A 24,554-nucleotide genomic window follows, 5' to 3' on the forward strand; every position below is an offset into this window, starting at 1 on the left:
AGCTATGCTCATGTAGTTAGGACTGGGACGGGGAGGGCTGACGAGGAGGTAATGAATGGAAGGATGTTGAGAAGCAGTCTTTTCCTTGTTTCTTGCTGAAGCGTTATGCCCTGGATACGTTTGGGGAGGAATATCCGCCCTCAGTCAAAATTGCTAAAATTATAGCTGGATTGTCCACCCAAGGGGCAGTGATGTATGAGAATGCTCTGCCATCTGACACTCTGTATAAGAAGGTGGAGGGAGCGGTGAAACAGGTCTATGTGGCTTCGAACTTTGCGGTCCGTGCTAATGCCTACTCTACTTATGCCATTTACTCCCTCCTTAAGGACTTCCATTCTTTGGCGTGAAAAGGTGCAGGACGGTGCAGATTTTTGACCTCGTCGCATTAATGGAATAGCAGGTGTGATTTCTCTCGGACCTCAGATTTGACAATCTGTGTGCATCTGCGGCAGGTTCAAGCGCTGACATTGTTGCCAGGCGCAATGTCTGACTGCGCTCTTGGAAGGTGGATGCTGCTCAGAAGGCAGTTCTTTTTAAACTTGCTTTTACAGGTTCCAAGGTTTTTGGCAGTAATCTAGAGGAGCTCATTAAGAAGTCAGCTGAAAATAGGATGCAGCTTACTCCTGTTCGCCCACTCACCAAGAGCAGACATTTGTGCTACAAATGGCTTTTCCCTCTATGGGTTAGGCTCTGCAACATCAACCTTTGTAAAGCAGGGGTAGTGGCCATTCACCCCTAATGCTGACAAATCCTAGTACTCTTCAGCTGCCCCATCCTCTCCCACCCCTCCCAAGGCATGACTGGGCCTAGTTTCTACCGATGGGAGAGGGGGATCCTCTGCAGTAATTTCAAGACATTTGGACTTGCACAATTGCAGAGGTATGGACTGTCCAAGTGGTCTCAGACGGATAGAGGGTACATTTCAGCTCCTCTCCTTACCATTTTTTCAAAATTCCTGCTCCTTGCTCCCTGGAGAAGTTGGCTGCTCCACTACAGGGTATTAAGTTGCTGCTCCAGAAGGCGGCTATCATTCCAGTTTCAATGGGGGAGATTTTACATAGTTATTATTCCCTGCATTTCGTGGTGCAGAAGGAGTCAGGGGAGTTCAGCACAGTGCTGGACCTCAAGGGGGTCAATCAGAATATCCCTCATGTATCTTTCAAGATGGTGCCTCTCCAGCTGATTCTGCCTATCTTACGGAAGGGCGAGCTCCTGACATCCATCGATTTCATGGATGCATACCTCCATGTCCTAGTGCATCCATCTCAGCAGAAGTTTCTCTGGTTCGCTGTCCAGGGCAACTCCTACCAGTTCCGGGTCCTATCCTTCAGGCTGGCATCTGCACCAAGGGTGTTCACAAAGCTTTTAGCACTGCTGGTGGGTATTTTACATTTTGAAGGTATTCAGCTTTTTCCATATCTGGATGACTGGATGATGGCCTCTTGTTCTTTTTCCATGGCCCAGACAGAGGTTCTCCATGGGACCATGCTGTTGTAGGACTACGGCTTCTTGATCAACTGGAAGAAGCCCCAGGTATAGTCTTCCGAAGATCTCCACTTCATTGGGGCCTGCTTCAGTATGGACGTGGGGGAGGTCTTGGTGTCGGAGAAGTACGGTGTTTGTCTCCGCTAACATTTTTCTCTCTCCTCCGTCCATCGCATCTGCAAGGACATGGCTTTGCAGTCAGGGGGAGATGTCCTCTATGTTGGCCCTGGTTCCTTGGGGGAGGTTGCACCTGCATCCTCATCTCCTGAGGCATTGGAATCCGGTTGTCCAGTGGTGGCTGAACCTCGCTCATCTGAGAAGGGTTTTTCTTTGGTTCATCTTCCTGTGCTATTTCTCATGACAGTTGTCATTGGGAGTGGGTGGAGTGCTACTCTGGGGGATTCCCTGACTCAGTGGAAATGGAATCAGATTGAGGCTCTTTAGTCTTCGAATTGGAAGGAGCTAGTGGCAGTCTTGAAGACCTTTTTGTTTTTCCGTCTCCTGTTGTTGCACACTTTGGTGTGTGTGCAGACGGACAATCAAATTGTCCTCTCATATCTGAACGGCCTGTGTCCCTCCCTGTTTCTCCTTTCCCAGAGGATTTGTCTTTGGACTGAATCTCATCTCCGGTCTTTTTCGACAGGCTATCTTCCACAGAGGGAGAATGGGCCTGCTGATGCTCTGAGTTGGAGGTTTCCATCCTCTGTGGTGATGTGTCTGGATATGTGGATCTTTCAGTCCAATCTTTGTCAGTTTGGTCATCCTTGGCTGAATTTGTTCGCCAACAAGGAGAACACCCTTCTTCCCCACTTTGGTTGTAACTTTCCATCCTTGAGAGCTTGGGCAGTGGATGCTCTGGCTGTTCCCTTGCCCATGGGTCTCCTTTATTGTTTTCCGCCCATCCCTTTTCTTCCTCAGGTGATTCAGAAGGTGGTAGAGGACCAGGCAGATATTTTGTTGATTGCCCTGGCTTGGAAAAGACACATTTGGTTGCCTTGCCTTCTCCAAAGGTCTGTCAGGCCGATCGATCTGTACCTGCTGCATCAGCTGCTTCTTCCTCTGGACACTCTTTACAGGTTAAGATCTCCGGTCTGACACTTGAGAGGCTGTCCCTCTTAGAATAGGTGTGCGATAGGATGCTGCTGCACTGATCCAGTACTACTGGCAGCCTTCTAACCTTAAGGTTTATGGCCGGCACTGGCAGAATTTCTCAGTCAGGTGTCAGGATAAGAGGTTGTCATCTTCCTCTTGTGATACTACGCCTGTGTTGGAGTTCCTTTGGGATGGTTTTCACCTGTGTTTGGCTGTCTCTGTCCTCTGTAGTCGGTGGACTGCTGTTCTAGGTTTTCGTGGGGCTGGTGTTTCCTCTGTTGCCTCTCTGGTGGCTTGTTTGCTGCAGAGTTGTTTTCTTTCAGCGTCCTGTTGTGCATTCTCCAGTTCCACTTTTGGGACGTGCCTCTGGTACTGCAGGGTTTGCAGGGTGCTCTATTTGAACCTTTGGAGTTTGCTGATGTTAAGTTTCTTTTGGCCAAGGTTGTCTTTCTGGTGGCCATTTCCTCTGGGAGATGGCTTGGGAATAATGGGGCACTGTTGTCCTCCCCTCCATTCATTTGTTTTTTTTAGACAAGGTGGTGCCTCGTCCTAGTCCAGCCTTTCTCCCTAAAATGGTGTCCTCTTTTCATTTGAATTCTGATATTGTTTAACCTACCTTTTATCTGTCTCCTAGTCTGACGATGAGGAGCATTTACATTCCCTAGATGTACATTGTGCTCTTTCTGTGTATTTGCAATGCATCGCTGTGTTCCACAAGTTGGATGCTTTGTTTGTCTCCCATGGTCCGGATAAGACAGGTTTCAAGCCTTCGCTCTCTACCTTGTCCCATTGGATTAAATTGGGCATTTCTCATTCGTATTTCTTGGCTGGCCAACCTGTCCCTGAGTCTTTCCCTGGGAGGTCTACTTGGGGTACTGGGCAGCATTCAAGGGGGCTTTAATTTGAGACATTTGCTTTGCTGCCACTTGTACTCTGCTTCACACGTTTACGACCCATTAACGTTTGCGATTGGGTGGAGATGTATGCTCTATTTTGTTGGTGCTGCTGATATGAGTTCTGTGGATTCCTGCAGTGTAATGTTTGTTGGGTCATTGCCTCAAATGCTCATTATCTATACTGGTGGTGTGTTCTATTTCAAAATAGGTTTCTTGGCTTGGGTACATACTCATACGTAAGGACTGTGAGAGGAAGACTAACGAGGAGGTAATGTCCAGTTACTTACCTGTAATTTTCATTACTCTGAGTCCATGTCTTCCTTATCCCAGTCTTAAGTTCCCACCCTTCTCTCTCTGTTGTTCAACTGATTTCTTTATTGCCTTTATTATTTCAGGAAGTCCCCCCAGGAAGTGAGGTATTTGGAATACTTTAGATGGTGGCCATTTTGTATTGAGGAGGAAAAGTCAAGTTTTGTAATTAGGTTCTGCAGGAATGGAAATAAACTAAGGACTGTGAGAGGAAGACATGGACTCAGAGTAATGAAAATTACTGAAGAGTAACCGGGCATTGCTTCCTGGGAAGCAGCTGCAGGAGTGAGGAGAAGTAGTAGAGGGCATTGCAAGTGCACATTGGTTTGGCTGACTGTCTTACGATGGCCAGCATGACATGCGCACTTAGATCTCTCCAACCAAAGCTACGCTGCACAGTTGGGTGGAGAACAGGCACAGGCTCCCGGACCCTGAGTGAGCGACAAACAAGCCCACTCCAACCAATCCTGGTGCTTCTCTCGTGCTGGTAATAGTATTACCAGCATGAGAGCAGAGTCTGGATTGGCATAGGGGAGTTCACTAAGCCGGTGCACCAGCCCATGGACTGTCAGGAGCAGTGCACGGAGGTGGCGGCCGGCAGGTAATCACACTTTAAAAATGTTTTGTTATTCTCCCCTGCGCTGCCCACCACTTTCATTTGACAGCAGCCGCCTATGTGTCAGTAGCTCTATGTGCATGAATGCCTATTCGTCTATGGGCGCAGACACCTGTGAGTCTGCTTTTGCTCGTCTGTGTGCATATCAGACTATAAATAAGTTTGTCTCAGCTTGAACAGATATCTGTAGGCATGTTGCATTATCTGTATGTACTACAGATAAGCAAAACTATCTGCACTGTCAACGTTTTGTTTTTAATTTTTGAGGTTTAAATTTCTTTTAGAAAATTACTACACTTCTAACTCACACACAAATGCATTTGCATTTTCCCCAACTAAGCCAATGAAACGGGATCATTGTTCAACTAACTACATTCAAAACTATCTTCACAACTATAAACATTACAACTTGCTAGTAACATCCACACCCTTCATTTCGTGAAATCATTGACCCCATCATCAGCTATTTAACTCTTGAATGATTCTATCAGCAGACAGTGGACCATCCATTGGTAACACTATCCCGTCTTGTGGAAGGGCTCCCATCATGAGGTCATTTTGGTTTTCAAAGTTAGCCCAAACTCGTACCCCATAAAGTTGGAAGGTTGGACCCAACACATTTGTATCGCAGTGGATGTTTCTACCTTAACACATGGTGGTGCCTGCATTTCACACAAAAAAACACCTTGGATATCTAAAAACAAAAAACTGCTACATGGGAAGACATGTTGGTAGCAGTCGGAGTCAGAAGAAGAAGATCTTTTATTGTGTTTAGATATTTAAAATCATTGCAACAGTACATATTAATTATCACCGATTAAAATTAAAAAAAAATAATAATAAAGCTGAAACATTTACAAGTGCTAATTTTCGGAAAAACATAATTGAACTAAAAACAACACATTCTGAATACCAATAATAATTCATTACTCTTAGGCCATGTTGTTATGAAAACGAATATAGCCAGCATTCTTAGTCCTGTATACTTGAAATGTCCTTCCCAATCGGAGTCAGGATATCCCGTGCTCAAAGGTGCGTTGAGACACAGTTGAGTAATGAGACCTTAGCACCAGAAGAGGCCTCTAGCAAAGGTCCACCATGATAGAAAACTATTGAACTGGCTCTGGCAAGCCAGGTATTCCTGTGAGTTTGTGACTGGAATGTTCTCCAAACTTCAAATCTTCCCGAGCAGCTGAGCACCTCGACACAGTATCAGCACCTCTATGGGCAGCATAGCTCTTGTTAGGATGTTGATTGGGAACAATGAAAGGTAGATCGTCTCACATCACATAACAGCCACAAGAATAAATGTGTGGCTAATGTAATTTAGCAAATCTTAGCAGCTTTTAGTGATCATAAAGCCGTTGGCTGGATAGCTTCTCCACCGGCCAAGACAGTGTTTTGTGATTTGACGTTTTGCTCGGAGCCGCGCACAGGAGTTATTCCGGCCTAGTCCTTATCTGCCTTGGGTGCAGTCACCCGTACGCTTTAAGTATCAATCTGTAAATCATTTGTTTGGAAAGCAAATATCCTTTCCTTGCAAGTAGTTAATGTTTCGCTTTGGGTATGTTACGCATTGCTGTGGAATTTACCAACATTGCTTCTCTCTTTGTTAACTTTTGAACCAGTTCTACATCCAGCATTTAGCCCAGCACAGAACAAGGATCATTTGCTCTGGTTTGGAAGAGCACAGAGCTGAACCAGTGCACCTAACGTAGAGTGATAATGTGGTGGGGCGGTCTGCGTCACAGGGGCCGGTTCCTGTGATGCCCGACTATACAAACATATTGCTTGCCCATCATTATGTCAACACATGTCTCTTACTGTTCTGTCCCACAGCACAACTGTACTCCCCAGTAAGGTAAGATAAGATAAGGTAAGTTTATTGTTTAGTTAAAGCCATACATTTTTTTGCATGAAATAAACAGAAAACAACAGGTTTCTTAATTAAAAGAAACGTGATTAATATATACTCTCCAGTATGATTTTGCCACTCTGAAATGCGCACAGTACCTTTAAAAATACCTCTAAGAAAGTCACCTTTATTTCCCATCCTCTGGAATGAAAATCCATCTATCACCCTGCTATGAAGAGCAATTGAATGACCTGCCTCTCACCTGCAGAAGTGAGCATAAAATGCCATATAGTAGGCAGAAATATTGAAAACAGTGGCAAGAGCCTACTTTCCTCAACAGTAAGAGGCTAACAAAGGTAGACCAGCATCACGCTTCCTCGCAACAACATGTGGAGGGATTCACCTCTGATCCCAACAGCTTCTACATCCGGACCCTACAAGTCTCCCATCGTCCAATGAGAAGTCAATATCCCAGAATTCACAGCCCAGTGTTGTCATGGATGTGGTCACCGGTGCTTCAAATGGACAGCTACTGCCTGGTACCGAGTACCTGCACTTCTTTGAATTTAAATGAAGAGCACCTCCATTTCTCAGCACTGATGCAATACATTTAATGGGAGAGGACAGACACTTCTTAGGAGCAAGCGGGTATTCAGAATAGAGAGAACTGACAATTCTATATTTCCACTTAAAGTAATGGCCGTCACACAACAAGATCTCCAATGCACAAGTTGGCCTCCTAAGAGCTAGCATAGGATAGAGCTGGCAGAATTGTTCTACCATGTTGTGTGATCTCAAAACTGGCAGTGAGAGATATTTGATGTATTATTTGTCATGCTTCCAGATCCGGAAACTTAGGTCTGTCTGGCTGTCTGCACCACAGCTAAAGATAATATAACATGTGTATTTGTAATGCACACATTCACCCATAGGTCTCTTCGTGCTGAATAACAGATGTTAATTGTTACCCCAACTCAATGGTACTCATTTTATCGACCTCAGAAGGATGAAACGCTGAGTGGACCGGCAGGGGTTTTGAACCTGTAACCATGAGGTCGAACACAGTTCGCTACAGTGGACGCATTAGTCCACTAAGCCACCAGACTCGGCTAAAGATAGACCTAAACAGTATTCTCTTAGTAATAGAGTGAGATGGTCTACCCAACAACACGTTCGGAGTTCTAAAAGTTCTGTACAGGGCAATAGTGATGCTCATAACATTCTTTGGAGTTTGCATGTGACACTCTCAGGCCTGTTCTGCCAGCCCTACAGCAGTCAGTGGTTACTGCTCAGTATCTGTGGTGGGCAACTTCATTTATTTCCGAAGTACCATGCCATCGGGTACTATTGCACACCCAATGGATAACCACGTTACACAACTAGAATAATTAAACTCTTCAAAATGTAACTAGGCAAATAAGTCAATAAATGACTCCACAAAGTTTTACTAGGTTTTGAACTCAGATTTAGTATGACATTACTCACCCACAATAAACCCTACGTCCAGTCAGAGTTGTAGAGTGGCTCCATCCAGAGGCGAGATACTGGACATAAATTAGCAAATTTCCCGTTCTGCCCACCTTGTGGTTCCCCGCCGCAATTAATGGTCAGATACTACCGAATTGCCTGCAGAAGCTCACAGTTCTTATTACCAGTGGCCCATATTGTTGCATATGGGCCATGGGTGTGTCAGTGTCGAATACCTGTACTAATTAGGATGAGCCTTTTGAAGCCAACTGCTCGCCCATGGCTAATGCAAACAGGAAAACATAGAAATGTCCACATTGTGTGGTAAGAAAACTCTGAATGTCAGGTGCATTGCTTTTTCCTCTCCAAAACAAGCACAACATTGACGTTTTTTTTCTTCCTGAATACAAAGAATGAGGACTGTGCCGCCATGATATGGTTGCGTGGCTGGCACTCATATTAAGACCAAATATTCTATTCTGTTCTATGAGGCACTTATTTAGCTCAGAGCTACCCTTAGGCATCCCAGTCCTGCTATGCTCTCACTGAGGAGCCGTAAATTTGATGAGCAGTCTGCTACACAGATGAAAGTCGCCCTACTGTCCACCAAACTATAAATGGCCTCCTACTTCTTTAATTACATGTAGGAAATAAAGGTCTGTTAAAATAAATGAGCGGCACAAAAAAAGAATCAAAAGGTCATAGTGTCCTACACAGTTGAGATGCCACCCTAAATGTAGGACAAGGCGCTATGCCCATAATAATATTGTTATTCGACGGGGTAGGATTGTGAGATCACGGCTGTCTTCAGAAACAGTCGGGCCTCTGTTCTCTTATTGTGGCCTTATTTACCAATTCCAATCAATGGAACAATAGTGCCATAGAGAATGCTTCAATGGCTAAAGTACACTTCAACACATCTGGCATTTGTCTTTATTTTTTAGAAGCCTGTGAGCAAGGATGGAAGCTAAAACCATGGTTGCTGAGAATCTGACAAAAAGCAATCCCAAAACACACAAAGACTTTAGTCACCTGAAAATCATACAGTCATGGACATCATTTAGGGGTCCCAGCTGCGACCTCTGGCTTGCCCTTTGCGACCCCAAGCATTGCCTAAGCAACCCCTGACCTCAGAGGTGGCAAAGTAGGTACCAGGAACACCAGGGCAGCTGGTCCTGATGGATGTTGGTTGAAGTACTTACCACTTTCTTTGTTTTCAGTCAGTTTTTATGTTACACTAATAGTGAATAATATTGTATTAGTCACTATTTGTGTAGTACAGAAATGGAGTACAGTTTCCTGGAATATGACCCTATCTGACATCTGAGGTGAGCAAAAAATGCTTTTAAATGCATGCTTTGTGCGTGCTTGCAGGTCAGAGTGTGCATATGTAAGAGTGTGTGTGTGTGTATATGAGTGAACGTGTGTGTATGCATGTGTGTTTGAGTGAAAGTACATTTTAAATGGCGTAGGATGTTACTTCAGCTCCTTGTGACATTTTGGTGAATTGACGTCCATGCATACAGTAGTATCTTAGATTCTGACCCACATAAAAGGATTATGGTTTTAGCAGGGAAAAATAAGAAAAAATAGACTATGACAGAATGAGTTAAGTATATGAGTCAGTTCCTAATGGGCTCAAGTAGACAATTTAGTATATGAAAAGACTCAGTAAATATACTAGAAAGTGAGCATGGGTTACAGAATTTGTTACCCAAAGTGAAATGACAACCATTTTTTAATTGTACGTTGGTGTGGCTGTATGTGACATCTTTACTCATAATAAAACTGTTGCAACCTTACATTTTCTGATTTATATTCATTATCATAGGTGCTGCAATTAGAGGTGCGGGGGCACTCCAAAAAAAGTGCACAGGACTTCAGACGGTGAGGGAACATTAAAGATGACTTTAAGAGGTAACAAAGATTTAAACAGGCATAGGCAAAGCCGTTAGGTTTGAAGTACATATTGCATGGAATTGGCTTTGACAATGCTTTTTGTGTACTGTGAAGAAAGAACAAACCACAGCATCTGAAAAACAAGCATTGGCATAGCCAATAGGTCTTGCCTTTGGGACCTTATAAGTTTAGCCATGCAGCAGATTATCCCCTATTAGCATGCCCACACACTCAACACTTTCGACTAATCGTACACTTTTTATTTAAAGTCGATATAAAAGAGCCAAGATGCGTTGGAGATGAATGGGCGTTTCTAAGCACTAGTAAACAGTAATCATCAGCTTAGCGCCTTGAACTCTGGAAGGAGGGCTGTCTTCGAGGCACTATTGAGAAAGACACTACAGGTGTTCAATGCAGCTCTTTCACTGCCGTGAGACACGACAGATTGGGAAGGAACAGCAGTGAACACACGCTGACGGGCGAGGAGGTTTATCAAGACACTAACAGCATGAGGGCAGCCAAGGGTTGTAACCTGAGGTGCTACAATCTGCCAGGCACCGCCCTTACGGAAGCCACGAGCAGTGCATTCCAGACACAGGTGAGTTCACTACAACTCGGCTTGTGCAGCCCTGCATGACTATAGCATGCCGCGGCCCGGGACTCGGAAACCCGTCGATTGTGCCTTTACACTGGCAACCGTGCATTTACACTTCTATGTTGTGGGTGAAATATGTACACATAAAAGCAAACACCGTCTTCCACAGCAGAACCCAGCCGTGTTGCACAGGTGCAACTGCAGGGCCAAATCAATCCTTTACCCTCTGAAGTCAACAAAGAGTACCAGCGGGTGGAATGGCTGCAGTATATTATTTTAGCAACTACACACAGCTCGCTCTGCGGTGTGCGTTATATGAGGGGTGACTGTAACCGTGGGCAGCATGTCCAATACACCTCGGCCTGGAAGGTCTGTGTGTGGCTAGCGCCAATTAGTACATGAGCCTCGCAAGGCACTATTGGGTGGTACACACCTGGACACGGACTGATGAGCAGACATATACCGCTTTGATGTGGTGATGCCGACCCTGTCCACACACATCTGCAGCGAGGGTCTGAGAAAACACCAGGCACACCTCAATTCGGTCTTGCTGTGACGTGCCAAGAGTGTAGCGCAAAAGAGAAAGCATGCGAGAAGACTCAAAAACGAAGATACCATACGCCAGTAACAACAAGTGTTATCACATTCATTACACGGGGTCCCAGGGGCGGAGGAGGCGGGGGAGGCATGCAGATTAAAACTTGAAATAAATACGGGTATTTGTAACAGCTGAGCGATAATGAAAGCAACCACAAAGCCCTGCAAGAGACTTCATTTCAGGAAAGGGTCATCTGCTAGCCCGCGAGTGGTGCACGTGCGCTGTAAGGAATGCAGCTGCCACCCTGCGCGCCGCTGCTCGCTCCCGCAAGCAAAACGCTGTGGGAGTGAACCTTTGCTAAAGAGGTGGGACATGCGCCCGCCTTTAGCTATTTTCAGCCTACGAAAACTAAATGACAAAGGCAACAACCAACCTAATGCGTGGGGGAGTCAGACCCACACGGAGAAGTTTGGAGTGCTCACAAGAAGCCTCCCATAGAGCAGCGAATGCGCGCTGCGCTAGGTTCAACCTAATGAATGTTACAGAAAACAAGCATTACCAAATCCAGTACGCTGGCGTGGCAGCCAACTTTTGTTTTTGACAATTTATTTTATAAAACTCTTCAAGGGAACTATTGTAAGTGGCCATTGTGGCAGAATGTGGTCACTCACAGAAAGGGAAGCCAATGGCTGAAGGCGGACAGCTCCGTACCCCATGATGTATGCTACAGTGGGGGTGTATAATATATATATATATATATATTCACTGAAAAAACCATAGGTTTCACACCAGTTATAGTTAGCTGGAAGTTTTACTCGCATAAAACCATTGAAATTCCCACGTTATAGTTAGTTGGACTCACTATAACTTGCGCGTGCAATGCACTGCTGATGACGTCACATATTACATCACTCATGACATGGTCAGTGACATCACTCATGACATCACTGATGACACCATCCAGTGAATGTGTGTCTTTCTGAAAAATAAATATGTGTTATAGATGTATATGTAAAAGTTGATGGAAGAATAAATGTTTAAATAAGTGTTTACATGGATTTTTGTTTTTTTAAATTGATTGGTTAACTGGCCTATTAAGTGTATCTTAGTGAATACATATATTAGTGAGTAATGTTTAAATATTTAAATATATGTATTAGTGTTTCACTTTGTGTATAAGTGGCTGCATGGGTTGGGGAGTAGCTACATGTGTATGTATATGGGTTATTAGATGTTTTTCTTAGTATCAGTATGAGTGTTTGTATGGTTTGGTGGGGGTATTACCTAGCACATAGATGCATGAATGACTGACTCTCTCTTTGTATGTGTTTTAAAGACAGCATATGTGCAGGACTGTATGGGTGGATGAGTGTGTATATGTGTGTGTTAGTGAGTGAATGACTGTCTCACTAGTGTCTTTATCAGTAACTACATATGTTTTAATCTAGTATATGTGAATATTGATGTATATAAGTGAGTATATGTGAGAGTAAGAGATTGTAAGAGTTCCTGTTTAAATTAGTATGTGTTTCTATAAGTGATTGTTTAAGAGAGTAAGTATGTGTAAGTTTCTTTAGAAGTAAAGTGGTAGTGTGTGTATAGCTGTATATGCAAATAAATGGATGTTTAATAGTTTATTTGCATGTGTGAGTATGTGTCAGAGTATCTTTTAGATGACTGTCGGTGTGTAACAGGATGTATAGGTGTATCACTACATATGATGAGTGAGTATATGTATGAGTGACTATATAGAACTGTTGGTGAATGAGTGGATGTGTATATAGATGGTGGAATTATTGAATTGGTTGTTGTAACTGGTATGGGTATCTCCATTTTTTTGAAAATTTTAGTTTCTATTATTGAATATGTGTTTCAAGGGTTACATTACAGTGAAAGGAGGTCTGTCACTCTGTCACAAGGATGGTGTCATCAGTGATGTCATGAATGATGTCACTGACCATGTCATGAGTGATGTAATATGTGACGTCATCAGCAGTGCATTGCACGCGCAAGTTATAGTGAGTCCAACTAACTATAACGTGGGAATTTCAATGGTTTTATGCGAGTAAAACTTCCAGCTAACTATAACTGGTGTGAAACCTATGGTTTTTTCAGTGAATTTAATAGGTTTTTTAAATGCTAATTCCTAACTATAACTGGTATGAAACCTATGGTTTTTTCAGTGAATTTCATAGTTTTTTTTAATAGCAAATCTCTATAGGTATAAAAAGTAAAAAATTGATAACGAATTTTATATTGTATAATTATGTAATTATTATTATTTTTTATTTTTTTATTTTTTGCCCTGGGGCGCTCCCGGGGCGCGTACCGGTGAACGCACGGGTAAGCGCAATGTTACGCCGAGCCCCGGGGTGCTATTCTCGTGAACAAAAACAACATCGTGACGTTTAGCGTAACCGCGTGATGCGTCATATGACGCACTGCGTAAGCGCACCCGGAAGCACGTGAGCGCATACGATCGGGCAACGTCCTGACGCGCTTATGCTGCGCACCCCCGGGGGCGCCCCGGAGCGCGACTACGGGCGCGCACCGGGGCGCGTAGCGTAAGCGCGTCGGGTCATGTGATCTGAAAATAACACTTTTCATTGGTGCAGAACAGTTTTGGTTTCCAAATGATGAAAGCCCGGGTCATGTGACCTGAAAATAACACTTTTCATTGGTTCAGGACAGTTTTGTTTTTCCAAATGATGAAAGACCCCACCTTTTTTCCTTATTCTGACTTTGTCCTTTGACTGAGGAAGACCTGTTTCAACAATAAAGAGAATTATTTTGTACTTTCAAATGGCTACTGTAGCAGCAACAGCTGGAGCATCTGCACCACCACCACCACCACCACCACCACCAAGAGGACCACCACAACAGTATATTGGTGGTCAAGAAGAGGAGGAGGAGGAAGAGGAAGAGGAGGAGGGGAGAAGATGGCTGTCTGAAGACAATACCCCATACAAGCCAAGGCCACACATTGTATGGGAGTTTTTTTCAATCCCAGAGGGCAAGAAAAAAGTTAATGCGGCCAAGGTAACTTGCCTAATTGTGGCATGGAACTCTCAAGGGGCAACACAAACAAAAAATATTCTTTTGGTAATAATACCATGATTAGACATATGACCTGCAAGCATCCAAACAACTATTCTCGTGCAGAGATCAGGGAACTGGCCAGTAACCTCCCCCAGTCTTCAAGGACCACCTCCAAAAGAAAGCAACCCACTCCATCGGGACCAGAAACAACGGAGACGATGCCTTGCATTCAACTACGATTTGAGGATTTCCGAATTACATGTATTCATTGTGGCAAGCTCATCTCCTATGGTGAAAAGAGCGTAAAGCTCGTCGTCCTTGCTGGTGACAATCACAAATGCCCCAAAAAACCCTAATTTTTTCCGTTTTTTGTTTTTGCTCCAGTTGAGCCATTTTCAATTCCCTTTTTTTTGTTTCTCCCCATAAGAAATACAAAAAAAATATAAAACTGTTTTGAAAAGCCAAAAAAAGTACAAAATGTTCAAAAAACCAATAAAAAAATATAAAACAACAAAAAGAAGAAAAAAAACCAGTTCTTTTTAGAACTACCTTTAATTTATCAAAATAAACCTATATTTTTAAAGAATCTCTGTCAAATTTTTTTCCTTAGGGTACGCGTACCGGGGCGCGCACCCAAAAAAAGAAGAAAAAAAATTAATGAAGGAGTTAGCATGAGGGAAGAACACAAAGAGAGTAATGTTAAGAGAAAGAGAGCTACAGGGAGAAACACAGAGGGATTGTTTATTACATAGTAAAAAACAGAGAAGGTGTAATAGGGTGAAAGTGAGAAAAGTAAAATGACTAAAGGAGCGAAATAAAGGAAGAGAGAGGAAGAAGACTAAAGTAGAGATAGTGGGAGAATGTGAGTGGGTGTTGAAAGAAAAAGAAAGGACAGTAAAAAATGGAGAATGAAGGGTAGTGGCGGAACCGGGATAAATGAAGAACGGTGAAGGAGGGTGAGAAAAGACCAGTTAGTGTAAGTAAAGAGGGGTGAAAGAGAGTGAAAAATTGAATTAGGATAAGACATGGGGAGTGACAAAGAGAAAGGACAAAGAGAGTAAAGGAAACAGTGCCTGAATGGGTTTGAGTGAAACAGCAAAGAAAGGTAAGTAATGCAGTGTGTGTGACTTATAGGGAGTCAGTGGGTGTAGGTCGGGGTATGGGTGTGTATGGTGTGTCTGTGGGTGTGAGTGTGTGGGGTGTTTCGTGTGGGTGGAGGTGAGGGTGTGTGAGATAACTGTGAGGGGTGTGTGGGTGTGGGGGTATGTGTGTGGGATGTATGTGTGTGTATGGAATGTGTGTGTGTGTGTGTGTGAAGAGTGTGTGTGGGGGTGTGTGTGTATGAGGTGTGTGTGTGGTGTGTGTGTGGGGTGTATGTCAGAGGTGTGTGTATGTGTTGGGAGGGGGATGAGGTGTGTGTTTAGGAGTGAAGTAAATAATTAAGAAAAAGAGAATGAGTGAAGAAGTAAAGGAAGGGAACAGAGGGTAAGTGAAGTAAAGAATGGGAACTGAAAGAAGTTGAATATGAGAGGGGAAATAGGGAAAGGGGAGTAAGCATGGAGAATAAGTGAGGGAAGCAGAGTAAAGAAACAGGAGTGAGGTTCGTTGAGAAAATATTAGTGAGGTTAAAGCAAAGGGTGATGACAAACTACATTTTTTTAGTCACACTTACCATATAGATATAGAAACATGCATTTTTGAGGAGATTCCAGATGATCTAATGCTGGAAGTTTTATTGAACTATGAAAATTCTAACCAATAAATTTTTATTTAATAATTGAAAATTGTTTGAGACATTATTCATTTTTATATCTAATTCATGAAGTACTACCAAAATGATTATGCTTATATTATAGTATAAAGTGAAACTTACAGTATACTGTGCAATTTTAAAACATCATAAGGGAGCAGGGTAGACTACCCATGATCCCCTAGGTCTTCTCAGGGAGTACTTAAAGGATTTATGTTTATATTATAGTATAAAGTGAAACTTACAGTATACTGTGCAATTTTAAAACATCATAAGGAGCAGGGTAGACTACCCATGATCCCCTAGGTCTTCTCAGGGAGTACTTAAAGGATTTATGTTTATATTATAGTATAAAGTGAAACTTACAGTATACTGTGCAATTTTAAAACATCATAAGGGAGCTGGGTAGACTACCCATGATCCCCTAGGTCTTCTCAGGGAGTACTTAAAGGATCTGTTTCTGCTTTCCTGACAGACTATGGTATGGATTCCATATACCACAATAACTTCTGTAACAACATGCAAGATATCTACAGAAAAAAAGGTGTACATTGAATTTAAGACTCTGCATTGGTACCTACATGTTGGTACTTAAATCACCCACACAACACAACCACTCTATTCAGAGCTACCCTACCTCTAAGCACTTTAAATTATTATTTTACTGTTTCACTGAGTTTTCCCCATGTGTGGGGGGGAGGTGTGTGTGGGGGATGGTGGGGTGTGTCTGTGAGGTGTGTGTGTGTGTGTGTGTGTGTCTGGGGGGGGTGAGGTGTATAGGTGTGTGTAGGTGTGTGTGGTATGTGGGTGTGGGTGGGGGTCTGGGGGTGTAAGGTGTGTGTGTGGGTGTGGGTGTGTGGGGTGTTTGAGTGTAGGTGGAGGTGTGGGTGTGTGAGGTGTGTGTGGGAGGTGTGTGGGTGTGGGGGGTATGTGTGTAGGATGTGTGTGTATGTGTGGGATGTGTGGGTGTGTCTGTGAGGTGTGTGTGTGGGGGGGGAGGGAGGTGTGTGTGTGGGATGTGTGGGGTGTGTCTGTGAGGTATCTGTGTGTGCGTGTGTGTGTGTTGGGGGGTGAGGTGTTTGTGTGGGTGTGTGGGGTGTGTGGGTGTGGATGTGTAAGGTGTCAGTGTGGGGGTGTGGGGTATTTGGGTGTAGGTGGAGGTGTGCGTGTGTGAGGTATGTGTGGGGAGTGTGTGGCTGTGGGGGTGTGGGGTTGTGTGCGTGTGGGTGTGTATGGGACGTACTTGTAGGTACCTAAAACAGCCACAGAACCCAAAAGCTCTTTTCATAGCTACCCTACCTCTAATCACTCAAAATGATTTTTTTACACTACTATTTTTCACCAAAGTACGCTCCCCAGTACGCTCCCCGGTGCGCGTACCGGGCGCTCCCCCCACGAAAATCGAAAAAAATTTTTTTTAAATGTTTCACCCGCGGGACCCTTTTATGGCCCCCACATCAAACCTAGGGGGTCAGGGGGGCTCTACCCTGCCCCCTTTTGGTTATTTCCCCCTTTGTTTTTGCCACCTCTTGTGTCTCGATCCTACCGAGACACAAGATGTCGACCGCTCCGGACTGTTTGGAATGTTTACAGACACCCGAGAGCCAATCAGCTTTCCGTGCGCAAGTCTCTTGGCGCACACGGAGCGCTCTCCGGTGCGCGTACCGGGGCGCGGCTATAGATATATATATTTTTTTTAACCTAAATTACTCAAAATCCACTGGAGCACATATCTTGAGACATAGCAAAGGCACATCGGGCTACCAGTCCCTACAATTTTGCCAAGTTTGGTGGGAATCCATTCAGCCGTTCGGGCTAAAAGTGAGTCCAACCGCCCTATGGAAATTAACATGGGGAAAACACGTTTTGGGACCCCCTTTTATCTCAGCCCCCGCTTAACGAATCCCCCCCCAAACTTTCAGGGAAGGAGCGGAGCGCCGCGAGGCAAATTTGAGGAAAAATTCAGGCAGATTCCTCAACCGGCGCCAAAGTTATTCCCAATAGAATGTTGCGATTTCCCTATGGAAAACAATCCTAACTATAACTACCTACTGGCGACCGCCTGTAGGTAATATATATATATTATCCAATAATATTAAATTCAAATGATCTTGGTTAGCGCCAGAACTTTTCTCTGTAGCATCCCTTTTTAGGCACGTTTGCCAATTTCCACATCTCCATGCTGCAGCGCCACTCTCCAACTAATTATTAACATGATGGCCATCATGGAATAGTAAAACAATAAACGTATGTAGAATACCATTGCTAGATGATCACGTTATTTAGAGTCAATCAAAGAGCAGTACAGCAGACCTGGGGAGCATACTCTGAAAGAAGAGTTTGACAAACAGATGCTGCAGAAAATAGCAAACATTTTTCCTGAAACGTCCATTTTCAGATGCTTGTTTGTCAGCACTCCTTCCACATTGAAGACTGACTGTTCAATGGTTGTGAAAAAGTGCCCCGTGGCTTCCAATAGATGCAAAGGACACATTCAATAAAAAGGGCGAGAATGAAATTATTTTGTGGGCGGATTAAAGAGGTGAATGACAATGTCCAAAGCCAATGGCAGAAGGTCAGGGGCAAAATAAGCAAATGGCTAAAAGTGGCTAGCCTAAAGTCCTTTAAAGTAAGTATAGTACACAATATTTGCCAGGAATTATGTAAAAGCCATATATGTTAAACCTCAGTCCTCCAGCCGCCATCAGCGATCGGCCATCGTACCCATACTTTGATTTGAATATCATTTTTTGGAAGAAATATACAAACTGGACTTACAGTGTCCTCGAAACTTGAAGAAGCATTACCATCTAATTATAACACTGCATTACCTTTGAAACCATTTCATCCTAGTAATTTATGAACATGCATTTGCAATATAATGATGGCCCTGATGAAGCGACTTGCAGTCGTGAAACACGTGGGCCTCAACAAAGAGTATTGTAAAAACTGAAAATAAAAAATTATACTAATCTAATACTCATCTATTGAATCTACATTTATTACCTTTCAAAGACCTCATAAACTGTCAGTGTTATTTGCATTGAACACAGTAGAGGAGGGTTTAGCCACGTAATTTCTTTTGAGGTCTAGTGTCAAGCCCAATAGAGGGTCTATCGCTTTGCATTAAACCTCAGCATTTTTGCATAAAGTGACTTAGAAAGTCACAATAGAATAATGAGACACCGTTTTTGGGGAGTGCCCTCCTAAATGTTATCGTGACTTTCTAAGGGGATCTGAATTGAATCTCCGGACTTGGAATTTATTTCGACAGCCCATCGCAGTTAACTAGGGCTCTGGGTGCTATGAGAAGAGCCATACTGTTCGGGCCCTGGACGTTTTTGGACAATACATTTCTACTGATCATATTGTCACTTTTTCTATAGCTTGCCATTACGATTTTGCCCTAAAGCAGTCTGTGGCTGATTCCACGCTAAGACGAAACACGTGTTGGCTAGGACCTGTATTGAAGTGTGCTTTAAAGGAACAAAGAAGACAAAAGAAGAACTCTTGAGACTACTTTTGTTGTGGACTGTGCCTAATATTATGAAACGTTTTTGCTCTGGATATTACATCCTTATTTGCAGTTTCTATGTAGTTAGAGTAAAAAAATTCATGGGGGAGAGTAGAGAGCAAAAATCAGGATAACAAGAGACCTGCGAAAGAGTGAGAGAAGTAGGAGTGAGAAGGAGGTACAGTTAGGAGGCAGGGGGGGGATCACGATATGGTACCTTCATGAAGGAATGAGCTTAGAATTATGTATGTAGAAATTAGGAAATGTTACAGTGGAGGCTGTAAGAGAAGATAAAAAACATTAGCTAAGTAAAAGAAGAAGGCTAGATAACCAATAGAGTACAAGAATTCACTGTTTAGGGAAGGCGGCAACTAAATTCCACACAGTGATAGATTTGTTTCCTAATTCAGGAGTATTTCCAAGCATATCAAACTCTTACAGGAACAAGCATTTACAATGCAACGGTTTCGCCTTTGTAAAAGTGCTAAATAGTGAAATGGTTCGGATACAGGACATAAAGAGAGTGTGCAGCCATCAACAGAAACAAGTCACATGTTAGAAGATAACACCTACAAAAAATTCACCTTGCGTAATGATTGATAGATGCCAGCACAGTGTGTTAAATAAAGCATCCTATTGTGTAACTAAACCCAACGCATTTGGTAAAAAGAAATATCCTTGAACCATACAATGGAAGGCAACCAAAACGTAAAACTAGCTGTGCTACTTAAAACATGAGGGTATGGGGATTCCCACCAATCAAATAAGTCTCACTCAGTTTAATCAATACATGGAAGCATATGTGAAATGGGAGTATAGGGCCTCCAAGCCTGTGGCAACATAAGCATGCCACATCCCACAACATCCGCCAATATCTGAATGTGAGGTCTAGGCCTGGAACAATAAATGTATGGGGGGCATTCAGACCAACAAATAGGTACAGGGGTGCTTCATTGCCTTTCTGATGAAGCCCATGGACCTGTACCAATGGCAGACCCAAATCAATTGAGAGTTGAGGGGACCTATGACAATACAAACTTTGCAGCACTTTAGTCCTGTACCAACTGCTGTGCGAGAGCATCCAGGTCCTGTCACTACATGCACTGCAACCCTTCCCTTCAAAGTTGTGCGAAAAGCACGGGCCCTGTCTAGACTGGGATAAGGGGTTTCAAATGGCCACAGACAATAGTATTAGGTACCACCTAAGGCCAGTGGTAAGGACTGCATGGGTGCTCCAGCTCACGAACCAATGATGGGTACCATTGGCCTGTTCCAACAGTGCACATAAGTACAATCTGTTCTGTGCCTGTTGAACAGTACACCCAGACCCAGGTCATTTAGGGATACTGAAGCCCCAGGACATGAGCCAAGTGACTCATGGGAAACGACCACCAGCCTACATATACGCTACCTATAAAACAAGCTGGTCTGCACACTGTGGAATTGAGAATACCCAGAACCTCAGCCAATGGGCTATCCCAAAACAAGCACTTCAAAGCACGTTCTAGTGAATATAAAGGAAGAACTGTATCTTTCTTAGCTAGCAGTATACTTACAGTAAGCGAGGTAGATTATAGTTTGGACCGTGCGCCTGTTTACGTAATATAGCACTTAGTTTCCAACCATAAGATTTCGTGCAATAACGCAGCGCATTCGGAGAGTCAGAGTCCTGATTCACTTCAATCTCATCAGTTTGATTAATGCATGTGAAAACACTAATCTTTGAAAACAAATTCTATGTAACGGCACCAGTAATGCTACTGCCAAAACTTCCAGTGTCTCCGTTTTTGTGCAGCAATTAGAACATATTGGGTGCACGAATGGCAACACTGCTCGGTTCTAAGAGCCAGCCGCTCAGCTACAAGAGGACCTGCCTGCAAAGGTCTGTCATACCACGTAACCCACCCACTTCAAGAGGACTCGCACATCCCACCAGTCTGTCACCCCCTCCTAACATAAATCCCGTAATCCATTCCCAAAGACCAGCCGCTCGCTCACCCAAGACTGGGCCCCGGCCCGCTTCATCTATTCCCAGGCAACACGGCTCGCTGACACACAAAGGAGGCACAGCAGAGCTGAGCCTGCTGCTGCAGCTGTTGTCTTTCTCAAACTCGCTCAAATCCATAATGCAGACACACAGTCAAACTCCCGCGCTCAGGACGGAGAAGGATGCAAGCACTGCGCACGCTCGAGGAAGTAGAACGCTCCTCCCCTCAGCTCGAATCTCTTTTTTTTTCTGTCATTGTGCACGGCGGACATTTTGGAACTGGAATGTTAGCGTACAACTTAATTGAAAAGGCGGGCATTGGCCAGCCCTCATATGTAGAATGTTCCCGTACGACGTCTGAAAAAAGAGCTAGAGTGCTAACGTATCTCGTAGAATATGCACGCGGTGATCGCCATTCTGCTGTACAGTCCAACTCTAAACGTCGACTTGCAATATAGTATGAATCCCACTCCTAAGTTTTAAGTTACCTAATCTTACATATAAAAGTAAGTTTCACCGTTCTCTTTAATATGTACTTTTTTAATATAACATTTTTATTGGAATTTAAACCTTTGTGACGTGAATAAAGCACTGTCCAGAAAAATAAACACAGTACAGTTTCATGTCCATGCTTTCTCTAAATACTTTCTTGGTTACAAGGCAAAAAACAAGAAACAACGGCACAAAAGGGGGGCAGAGGCTTACCTCATGGCCTCGGTAGACGCTGCTCGGAAAGCACAGCGTCCTGTAGGGATTCGGGGGCGTGCTCTCCCCTTCCCATTGGCTGGAAGGTAAAATTCCAGCCAATGGGAAGAGGGGAGGGCGGGACTTAAAAAAAGACCCAGAAACGCCCCCGAATCGCGTCAAGGCGGGCCCTGAACTGAGTGACGCTCCTCTCCTCCAATGGCTGGCCAGCATTTACGAGGCCAGCCAATGCAGGACAGGGGCGTCTTCAGGCGCCCATACTACAGACAAAAGATTTCGGCTCCGCCCACTGCTTACGCAGTGCGACGGTAGCCGAAACCTAAAAAGGGAAGTATCAAGATAGGAAAAGAATCAGGGTTGGGGGGTGGATTTACCTGATGGATTGAAATATTTAAGAGTACCATATCAATCAAGCATCAATGTCATGCCCCTGGTGTCCTGTCCAGGAGAGGCTTAGTGAATGTTGTGTTGAATTGATACAAGGTTGAACTCATGCAGAACAGATTTACTGAGAGCAGAAGGGATATGGAAAGGAATTTGAATTAGTTTAAGCTGTTAGGCAGAGATAATCGATGATGACAATTTGAAAAAAATATATAGATATTGTTCATACAAAAAAAGGGATCTTTCTTACTCTATGCCATGGCAACCATAAGAAAATAATGGCACAATCAGAAGCCTTACTGCATCTTTGGCTACTGTTGTTTCATTACGCTACCCACAATTCAAAGCAATTTCATCTAACCCAAACAGCCCATACGGTTTAGGGCCTTGCATCAACTTATACCAAGCACTCACTGCAAGGCGCAATAAAATACCAACATATGAAAACAAGTGCAACACCCCTTTGTGACTATGTGTTTACACCCTGAGCCTTAATGTCAGATTGTTTTCATGTACACTGCCCATGTTCCTTTTCCACTGTTTCCTTTTAGACCTCCCTCATGTTCAGAGTTTACATAGTTAGGCCACTAGAATCATACGAGTATCTCTGGCTGACGCGTCCTTCACATAAAGATAGATTTACAAGACTTACCACATTAACATCTGATATCTGATACATCATTTTCTGATTTTAGCAAAATAATGTTTGCTGCTCGAATGGATAAAAAAATCACGAAAACAATATCACACATATTGCAGCATAGTGACACCAAACCCTGTACATATGTAACTGGTCACCTTTCAATTGCTTGTTGCTTAATCTAGTTTTAACTTTTAAACTGGTACTACCGAGGTAAAAATGTTGCCCAAATCTTATTATTATTAGTAGTAACACCAGAAAATAGTGCAACAACATGGCCACAGAATGTGCCACATAACTTGCCTCGCCTTGCAGCACAATTTAGTCAACACTGCCGCATTTTATGTGCTTTATTGCTGCAGTGGCCGTGAACATAATATGCCCTTTATTGATACTTTGTAATATAGGAACTTCTGCTGGCCTTGGCTCTCGACACAAAGTTTTTCCAGGCATTTCAGATTTCTTTTGTGGCTGACAACATCTCCAGAGCATACACAGCAAACAAAGTTGTCTTTTGCAGTTATTTTGAGTTAATTTGTTACCACATAGAAGCCAGCGCCTCATGTAAGGAAAATAAGCAAATACGGATCATTTCTTCAAAATGCTCGCTTCTGAGCAGTGACATATTACACTGAGGCTCTTCCTTGCCTGGGGTGCAGGAAAAAGAAAGAGGCTTTTATGGAAACAGAATCCTAAAGTTACACTTGTCTCGGTCTCTTTAGCACCCACGGAAAATACTTCCGCCTCTCACCAGGCCTGGCACTGTTTGTCGGCCCGTGACCTCTGGTCTTTGCTGAATAGCAGCATACATGGTTTGTAAAACCAGTTTTGTGTGTGCTGAGCTATTTTTGTAGCGATGTTTACTTAATTACAGCACACGTGGCAAAGACAAGTTGTGAGACAAGCACTACAGCCGCCGCACTTCTCCCCAGGTATATTTTGCTAAGTCAAAACTGCCACAATTTACCTGGAGACAAATGCCTCGTACATAACAGGATATGGCAACGCCAAAATCTGTGTTATGCCCCATTTGTAACAGGGTCTCATTTACTGCAAACGGTATATTCTATTGCCACACATAGCGCAATTACAATTTGTGTGATAAGCATCACACCTCGCGCATTTTCTTCTACTGAATGTCAGCAGCTAAAAAATGTCGAAATTTACAAGGGCACACACAAGCTAGTAAATAATATGACGTGTCGGTGCGTTAAGCACCAAAATCCACACATTAGCCCAATTTTTGGGGCAGTTATAGTGATTGAGGCTTTGTTGTTTTTTCACCCCTTCTTAGAGCCCCTGCAGCTCCACTCTGCCTATTGCTGGAAGAATTAGCCCCACCACCCGAAAGTTTTTCTTAGCCCCCCCAAACTTGGCTCTAGTTGCGCTTCTTCCCAATACATTTACATTGGTCAACTGTCGGAATACAGGGTGTAATAAATAGGGCACCCTTTTATGGGCCAATACTAATTGTAAAAGTAAACAACACTCTGCATGCTGGGGGGCCTGAACGCATATGTACAGTTTAAAGAAAAACTAAAGTGCCAGAATACAGTGAGCTATTAGCTTCAAAATTAATTGGTAACAGCTTCAATTCATGACCGGATACATTTGTCACATGGCATATATTAGAGTGTGGAAAGAGATCCTTTCTGCCCAAATTTGTAGGATCTCCATGTGGCTCCACGTCACCGAAACACTACTTTACACCACTTCTGAAATTTGCTTTTACATATCATTGTTGCCACATGTATTGGCTGGTCCAAAGGACTCAATCACAATT

General features: G+C 43.5%; 1 protein-coding gene across 1 annotated transcript in view; it reads right to left on the reverse strand.

Annotated features, from left to right (window-relative positions):
- The window catches only part of CLMN (calmin), a 558,733-nt gene that overhangs the window by 533,021 nt on the left and 1,158 nt on the right, over positions 1-24,554 (reverse strand). The gene's annotated exons all lie outside the window — the stretch shown is intronic.

This window comes from Lissotriton helveticus, chromosome 9 (genome assembly GCF_964261635.1).
Source record: "Lissotriton helveticus chromosome 9, aLisHel1.1, whole genome shotgun sequence".
NCBI lineage: Eukaryota > Metazoa > Chordata > Amphibia > Caudata > Salamandridae > Lissotriton > Lissotriton helveticus.